Genomic DNA, 8925 nt, shown 5'->3' on the forward strand with positions numbered 1-8925 from the left:
TTAAAATGACTAGAAACATTAATGAGATGATGGAAACAATGACCACAGCAATTATGCTACAAGTGTGAATTTCTCCAGAAAGGCATTCTGTGGTGGGAAACCCCCTACATTTATTCTCCACCAGTCAAAACAGGGATGTATGACTATTGAAAGCATTCAAAGACAATAAATAAACAAAAACCAGCACAACCAGTTTTAAAAAGCATGAATGTAACCATCAGGGAAAACAAACTTTCACTATTTTAATTTATTGAATTAAATGGCTGAAGGATTATTGTAATGAATTGGGCACTCTGCTCACCTGAAGCTTGGCTGTGGGTGGTTTTGTGCTAGAAAAAGGGACAATATACTGCAACTTTTTACAGAAAACATGCTGTTGACCTATTAAAGTATGTTTTCTTTCCCTCATTCCTTGAGCTTCCTGCTGGGTGAATCTAGGAGCTTCTAGATAAAATGCCCATGCCGAAGTCTTCAGATCCATTTAATGAGGCATCATGAGTAAATTTGGCAAGGATTTTTTTCCTCTGTTTCATTTCCACCTCAAACTGTTTTGATTCATTTGTGAGAAATTTACTTTTGCCAATTGAAAAACCCTTTTGTGGCTGCCAGTCACTAATCTCCCCTGAGACACATTCATTCAGCCAGGCTAAATCCAATATTGACATTTGTGTCTTAGGGGAAAAGAGGTTAAGCACTGGGAGGAAAAGCAACTCCTGTGCCCTGCCAAACACTGAGCAGCATCTAAATGAGCTATGATTGGCTTGTTTCATGAGGGAACCCCGAGAACTCGGGGAGGAGTGGCGGGGGGGGGGGCTTTGATCACATCCAGGGGCCATTAGTCCTTACCTAGTTAGCTAAATGGAAGTTGTTTGAAGCTATCTATAGGTATCTGTGGAATGAGGGATATCATTGCTGATGTCAGATGGATCTTGGTTGAAAGCAGAGACTACCACGAAGATGTTTACGTGTGTTTTATTGATTAGGCAAAGGCATTCAACTGTGTGAATCATAACAAATTATGGATAACATTACGAAGAATGGGAATTCCAGAACACTTAATTGTGCTCATGAGGAAACTATACTCAGACCAAAAGACAGTCGTTCGAATAGAACAAGGGGATACTTCATGGTTTAAAGTCAGGAAGGAGTGTGTCAGGGTTGTATCCTTTCACCATACCTGTATGCTGAGCAAATAATCTCAAAATCTGAACTATATGAAGAAGAACGTGGCATCAGTTTTGGAGGAAGACTCATTAACAACCTGTGATATACAGATGACAAAACCTTGCTTGCTGAAAGTGAAGAGGACTTGAACCATTTATTGATGAAGATCAAAGGCTACAGCCTTCAGTATGGATTACACCTCAACATAAAGAAAACAAAAATCCTCACAAATGGACCTTTAAGCAACATCATGATAAACGGAGAAAAGATTGAAGTTGTCAAAGATTTCATTTTACTCAGATCCACAATCAATACCCATGGAAGCAGTAGTCAAGAAAAAAACCAATGCATCACTTTGGGCAAATATGCTACAAAAAGACCACTTTAAATGTTGAAAAGCAAAGGTGTCACTTTAAGGACTAAGGTGCACCTGACCCAAGTCATGGTATTTTCATAAGCATGTGAAAGCTGGACAATACATGCGGAAGACCAAAGAAGAATTGATGCCTTTGAATTATGGTGAAGGCAAAAATTATTGAATATGCCATGGACTGCCAGAAGAACGAACAAATCTGTCTTGGAAGAAGTACAGTCAGAATACTCTTTAGAAGCAAGAATGGCAAGACTTCGTCTCACACACTTTGGACATGTTATCAGGAGGGACCAGTCCCTGGAGAAGGATATCATGCTTGATAAAGTAGATGATCAGCAAAAAAGAAGAAGACCCTCAAGAAGATGGGTTGACACAGTGGCTGCAACACGGGGCTCAAGCATAGCAATGATTGTGAGGATGGTGGAGGACCACGCAGTGTTTTGTTCTGTTGTACATAGGGTTGCTATGAGTTGGAACTGGCTCAATGGCAGCTAACAACATAGGTGTCTGTAGTGGTCTAATTAAAATTCTTCTCATTGTTAGTTGGCCTTGAGTTGGCCCTCTATTCATGGCAACCTCATGCACAATGGAACAAAATTTTGCCCCAATCCTGTGCCATTCTCGTGATTAATTTAGGGATCAGACCATTGTGATCCATATGGTTGTCACTGGCTGATTTTCAGAGGTAGATCACCAGACCTTTCTACCTGGTCCATCTTAGTCTGGAAGCCTCACTGAAACCTGTTTTTTGTTGTTGTGTGCCATTGAGTCGATTCCAACTCATAGAGACCCTGTATGACAGAGTAGAACTGCCCCATAGGGTTTCCTAGGCTATAATCTTTACAGGAGCAGATCACCAGGTCTTTTCTCCCACAGAACCAATGGCCTTTTGGTTAGCAGCTGAGTGCTTAACCATTGTGCCACCACAGCTTCTTGTTTAGCATCTAGCAACGGAAAGCCTCCACTGGCAAATGGGTGGTGGCTGTGCATGAGGTGGATTGGCTAGGAGACTAACTCTAGTCTTCTGCATGGAGGATAAGAATTGTACCACTGAGCCATCAATATCCCTGTAAAATTCTTCTTAGCTCTCAGAAATCATTTTCTAGCACTATCATCTCAAGGGAGTCTCTTGAATATCTCTACTGGACTTTGCTTTCTCTGGCAAAAAAAATACCCACCACTGTAGTCTCCTAAATGTTCTGCACATTTCCAGAACTAACATTTTCTTTTTTAGACACTTGCCTTAAGGTAAAAGGGAAGCAGTAAGATTTCTTCCTACTGAAGATACACTTGATGACTTATTTAGTTAGGTCCCACTTCCTCAATAGCTCTCCAAGATCAGGCTTTATGACTGCATACCTTCAGTGTACAGAAATAGGTAGTGATAACTGTTTACCATAAGCATTCTTAGAAAAACCACACTTTTTATTTCTCTTTAAGTACAAAATTTTTTTTAAAAGTGAATTGCTATGTAAGAAAATAAATGTTTGCAATGTAAAGCAAATGCAAACGTAAGGATAAGGATAATTGCTGGTGGGACTGTAAAGTGGTACAACCACTATGGAAAATAGTATAGTGCTTTCTCAAAAAAGCTAGAAATAGAACTACCCTATGATTCAGCAGGAAACCCTGGTGGAGCAGTGATTAAGTGCTATGGCTGGTAACCAAAGGGTTGGCAGTTCAAATCCACCAGGCGCTGCTTGGAAACTCTACAGGGCAGTTCTACTCTGTCCTATAGGGTCACTATGAGTCGGAATCGACTTGACGGCACTGGGTTTGGTTTTTTTTTTTTGGTTTATGATTCAGCAATCCCACTCCTAGGTATATATCCTAAAGCCAAACCAAATCCATTGATGTCGAGTCAATTCCAACTCATAGCAGTCCTATAGAAACAGAGTAGAACTGCCTCATAGGGTTTCCAAGGAGCAGCAGGTGGATTCAAACTGTTAACTTTTTGGTTAGCAGTCAAGCTCTTAACTAGAGACCTAAAAATAGTGACATGAACAGACGGATACATGCACACCTATGCTCATTACTACTTTATTCACAATAGCAAATAAATGGAAACAACCAAAGTACCCATCGATACATGTATGGATAAGCAAATTGTGGTACATACATACATACAATGGAATATTACGTAACCATAAAGAAAAATGATGAGTCTGCACAACTTGTTATAACATGGTGGGATCTGGAGGGCATAATACTAAGTGAAATAAGTCAAGCAATAAGGACAAATATTGTATGATCCCTCTTTTATAAGATAAGAACAGAGAGAGACCAATGTTCATTGGTGGTTACCAGGGGAATGAGCAGGGAAGGAAAAGCATACTTTAGACTATAGAGATTTTGTTATTTTTGGTGATAGAAAAAGTGGCACTGAATGTGGATGTATTGAGCGCAGTGCAACCAAATAAAAACCAGGGCTTCAAACTGGTTCTACCCGCTGCTAAGAATTTGCATTTCCACCCCAAACATACTAAATCAGAATCTACAGTTTAACAAGACTCCCAGGTGATTCTTATGTATACATAAGAGTCACCTGGAGATATACAAGAATCACCTGGGAATCTTGTTAAACTGTAGATTCTGAGGGCTATCAGAGCATAAGGATGGAGCGGTTGTCCAGGCTGCTTCCCTGGACACTGAGCAGAGTCCTGTGGCTCTCAGGCCTCTCTGCACAGGGAACTGCCTGGCAGCCCCAGATTATGGAAAACACTAGAGATTTATGATTTGATTCAAACTGTCCAGGGTCCAGAGAAGCCCAATACTTTAGAAGAACTGGATGTGGTAATAGAAAGTTATGTGGAGGTTCAGGAAATAAATGAAGACTATCTGGTTATTGTCAGGTTCATACCAATAGTACATCATTACTCTTTAGCAACTCTTATTGGGCTGTACTTAAGGGTAAAACTTCAGCACTGTTAACTAATTTAAACTTAAGTTGGAAATCTACATTTCTGAAGGAACACACTCAGTAGAACATCAAAAAGACATCAAAAAGCAGGTAACGACAAAAAGCGAGTGGCAACCGCAGCGTAGAACCCCAACTTATGTGAAATTGTGGAACAGTGCGTCCTTGAACCTGATTAATAGCTATTTTAATAGCCATTGAATGGTAATTATTTGATATATTTGTTTAAACTCTTTGTAAAATGTAAAAGACTTGTGTTTAATACCTCGGTTATTTGTACCTCAGAAGATTTTTTTTAAAGGATTATTTCCAAGCAAGATTTAGTTATAAGGTAATACCTAGTTTGTTCAGTGGATAACACTCAGGATTTGTAACATTTAAGTGATCAGACAAATACTTTCTAGTTATTGTGTGTAAGATGAGTTGCTATTTTTGTGATGCTTATTCTGAAACAACTACTTTTCATGTCAAATATCTACTGTGCTCAAATGTATTCAGTTTAAATCATTATTCTATAAAATATAAATAAACCAAGATGATTCTTGTAAAAAAGAAAAATGTAGATTCTGATCCAGTATATCTGGGATAGAAATACAAATTCTCAGCAGGGTGTCAAACCAGAACAAACTGGTTCATAGTCCTGCAAAAAAATAAGTATATGAGCACATATGAATGGATATTGGCAACTTGGTACATGGGTAGGTGAGAACAGATACAAGTGTCTATACCAAAAAACCAAACCCACTGCTGTTGATTCCAACTCATACTATAAAGAAGAACTATAAAAAAATAGACACATGTAAATACAAGTATATAGGTGCACACACACATATTTACTGAAGACAAAAATATGGATACTCCTCAGTCATGACCAAACACCTTCCAAGATTGATTTTCTGGGTTTAAAGGCTTAGGACCATAGTCTCATGGGGCAACTCAGTCAGTAGGCATAACATAGTTCACAAAAATCATGATGTAGCATCTGGGGTCTTAAAACCTTGAGACTGGCCATCTGAAACACAACTGCAGGTCCCTATGCACCAAGAACAAAACAGTAAGAAGGTAACCAAAAGTTCAGAGAAGAAACAAGTCTATAGGAGCCACAACCTTATCTACCCTGAGACCAGAAGAACAAGATGGTGCCCATCTACTACCACTGACCATTCTGACTGGGGTCACAGTAGTTGGTCCCAGATAGAATGGGAGAAAAATATGGAGCAGAACTCAAATTCTTGTTTAAAAAAATCCAGAAAAACTGCAACAGTAGAAAACAGAGGACTCCCTGAGACACCAAGTCCATCCCAAGATCACCTTTTAGTTAAATAACTGAGTGGCACACAAAACAAAGGATATTACCCGTAAGATTGGAGCCCTACTTAAAAACCATCAGTATGAGACCAAAAGGTCAACAATTACTCAAAAGCAAAGATGAGAAGATAAGGGGGCTGGGAAAGTAGAGTGCTGAAAAGGGAACAAACAGAACACAATTAAAGAGAGTGTTGACACATTGAGACAAATGTAACTCATGCCACTGAACAACTTGCGTTGAGAAATTGTCAAATGGGAAAGTAACTTGCTGTGTAAACTTTCACTAAAAACTGAATAAAACATTATTTTAAAAAAATGTAAATGAGAGAATTTGAAATGACTGAGGGAATTGAATGAAAATTGAGGCAACAAAAAGGTCAAAGTGCAATTTGCAAACAAGGAAAACAGACCCAGTACTATTTACATCAAATTCTTTTGCTATTGCTTCCACTATCCACCCTTCTCCCTCACTGATGCATTCATCTCCTTTCTTTATGTTTCTTACCAAATTAAACTAAAAGGGAAACTATTGAGGGTAAAATCTTTCTAGCCTTCTAACATTTACTGAATCTCAGGTTTTTTTTTTCTCCTTAATTAAGAATATTCTCTGGTAAATATTATCAGATTTCGATAGCATGGGGCTGCTTAGCCTGGATGGCTTCTTAATGTGTTGCTACATTCTGTTGCTTTAGGAACATATTAATTTTTGTCTCTGTGGCTGATGGGATGCAATTTGCTCAAAGAATCCTAACACAAATACTCTTTTATGTCTTTCTGCACAGTTATTTACACATTCTTATTTTTTAAAGCCACAGTTCAAGCTGTGGAAGCACAGAACATGGTCACACATTTTCAAAAATGTATTATGTGACTATTTTAAATGCTCATTTCTAATTGCTTTTAAAAGGAAAGTCGTCGGTAGTGATTTCTCCTCTTTTTATTTTTAAACCAAGGGTAGTTAATTTTTTTTCAACTGTTTATGATTTGAGCTTATCTTGAACCTCCCGCATTGCAAGCTGATTTCACTACCTCTTAATAACCGGGTCAGTTTCCCTTTGGTTCTCATGTTCAAGCCCAATACGCCAACTTCCTAAATTTCCAGCTCTCTGGTTTTCTCTTCCTTCCCATCTTTGAATTGCACTGTTTGTCAAGCTCCATTATGTAAGTTATTATTATGTAAATTTTATAGCATTCTGCATCAGCTATTCATCACTATTGCCACCACTTCCATAGATCAGTTAGAAAAATGGTGAAGTTTAGAAAATTAATAGTAGTTGAGTCAGAAAAAAAAAACTTAGGCTTCAATATTCAGACCAAAAATTCAATCTAGATTCAGTTTCCCTGAGAGTGTAACATTGGTTTGCGAGTACAGATCACAGGTAAAGATTTTCTCAGAGTCTTAGAGGTGGAAGAGATACTGAATATCTACTAAGCCAACATGGTTCATCACTGCGCTACTTAATACAGCTTACCAGACAAGTTTATTGTCAAAGTATAATTGTCAAAACATTAAAGCCATGACTGTCACACAAATATTGAATGAGTTTGTGGAAAAATGTATTCAACATACTAATGAGGGAATCATTAAGTGGTAAAGTTGGTTAAAATGAGAATAAGACAAAGATTATACTAGGAGGAAATTCTAAAATAAGTTTGATGAATTAGAAGCAAAACTGGTTAGTGTCCTATAGGACAATAAAACTGTAATCTTTGGGGTTATCTTTTCTACTGGGCAACACTTATTTGCATCTTTTCCTGCAAAGGTCTACATGTTAACATATAATGCACAGAGTGGAGTTTATAACTAAAAGTAATAACAAAGTCAAACACAGGTACACTCCCTAATTAGTTAAACAATCTTTGGATGAGCTTGTTCAAAAAAAAGAGACTGACTATGACATTAAAAAGACATGCCTCCCACCTTTTGCCTTATCTCTAAGCTTTAAAGAGGATGGTTTATAAATTTCTAGTTTATTCAGTGTTTGCAGCAGACTGAATAATGGCCCCTCAAAGGTGCCCACATACTAGTCACAAATCTGTGAACACATTACTTTACATGGCAAATGAGGCTTTGCGGATGTGATTCAATTAAGTGTTCTGAGAAGGAAAGATAAGCGTGGATTATCCAGAAGGGTTCAGTGTAATCACTAGGATCCTTATAAGAGGGAGACAAAAGGGTCAAAGGAGATGCGACAACAGAAGCAGAGGTTGGAGTGATGCTCTGTGAAGATGGAGGAAGGGGACACCAACCAAGGAATGCAGGTGGCCTGTCAAAGCTGGAATAGTCCAGAAAATAGATTCTCCCATAGAGCCTTCAGAAGAAACCAACCCTGCTGACTCACTGTTGATTTCTGGCTTTAAAACTGCTAGATGATAGATTTACATTGGTTTAAGCTACTAAGTTTGTGAAAATTTGTAACAACCATGGCAAATGAATGCAGTGCTTATAGAGAGGGGGAGCCCATAGCATCTAAAATCTGAGAAATGTCAGATTCTAAAAATTCAAACTAATCCATATGCCCACCTACAAATTAATATATCCAGGGCCCAGAAAGTTTGGCTAAAAATTTTATGAACAATTAAGTCCCAAAATTTACTTTTACTGAGTTGAAAGGCAGTGTGGTTAATTTTTTTTAAAAAATAAATAAACCAAAACCCCTACTTTATTGAGTTTCCAAATCTAAAGAAAAAAAAAATACACTCTGTTATGTTCATCGGCAGTATGATTGCATAGTTAACTCTTCAACTCAATAAATAGGACTTAAATTTTTAACTTTTACTTGACTCCATAACTTTGTGTTTCAGTAATATAACACTGGAAACCCTGGCGGCGTGGTGGTTAAGTGCTACGGCTGCTAACCAAAGGATCAGCAGTTTGAATCTGCCAGGCGCTTCTTGGAAACTCTATGGGGCCGTTCTATCCTGTCTTATAGGGTTGCTATGAGTCAGAATCAAGTCTACGGCACTGGGTTTGGTTTTGGTTACTATAACACTATTTTCTCTTATGTGTATATAGCCACAAATCAGTTAGTTGTTTAGATATCTCCTTGATGTTGATTCTTAAAGTGACTGAGCTTAATTCCCAAGCCTCACACAAGTCACCTGGGGTTTTATTTTATTATTATTTTAATTTGGACTCCCTACCACCCTCCAGAAGTCTCTA

The 8925-nt window shown here is 38.1% G+C and overlaps 1 pseudogene; it reads left to right on the forward strand.

Annotated features, from left to right (window-relative positions):
- Positions 1-4152: 4152 nt before the first annotated feature.
- Positions 4153-4700, forward strand: LOC100656711 (cytosolic iron-sulfur assembly component 2A-like; annotated as a pseudogene).
- The last annotated feature ends 4225 nt before the right edge of the window (positions 4701-8925 follow it).

This window comes from Loxodonta africana, chromosome 1, assembly GCF_030014295.1.
Source record: "Loxodonta africana isolate mLoxAfr1 chromosome 1, mLoxAfr1.hap2, whole genome shotgun sequence".
In the NCBI taxonomy this organism is placed as follows: domain Eukaryota; kingdom Metazoa; phylum Chordata; class Mammalia; order Proboscidea; family Elephantidae; genus Loxodonta; species Loxodonta africana.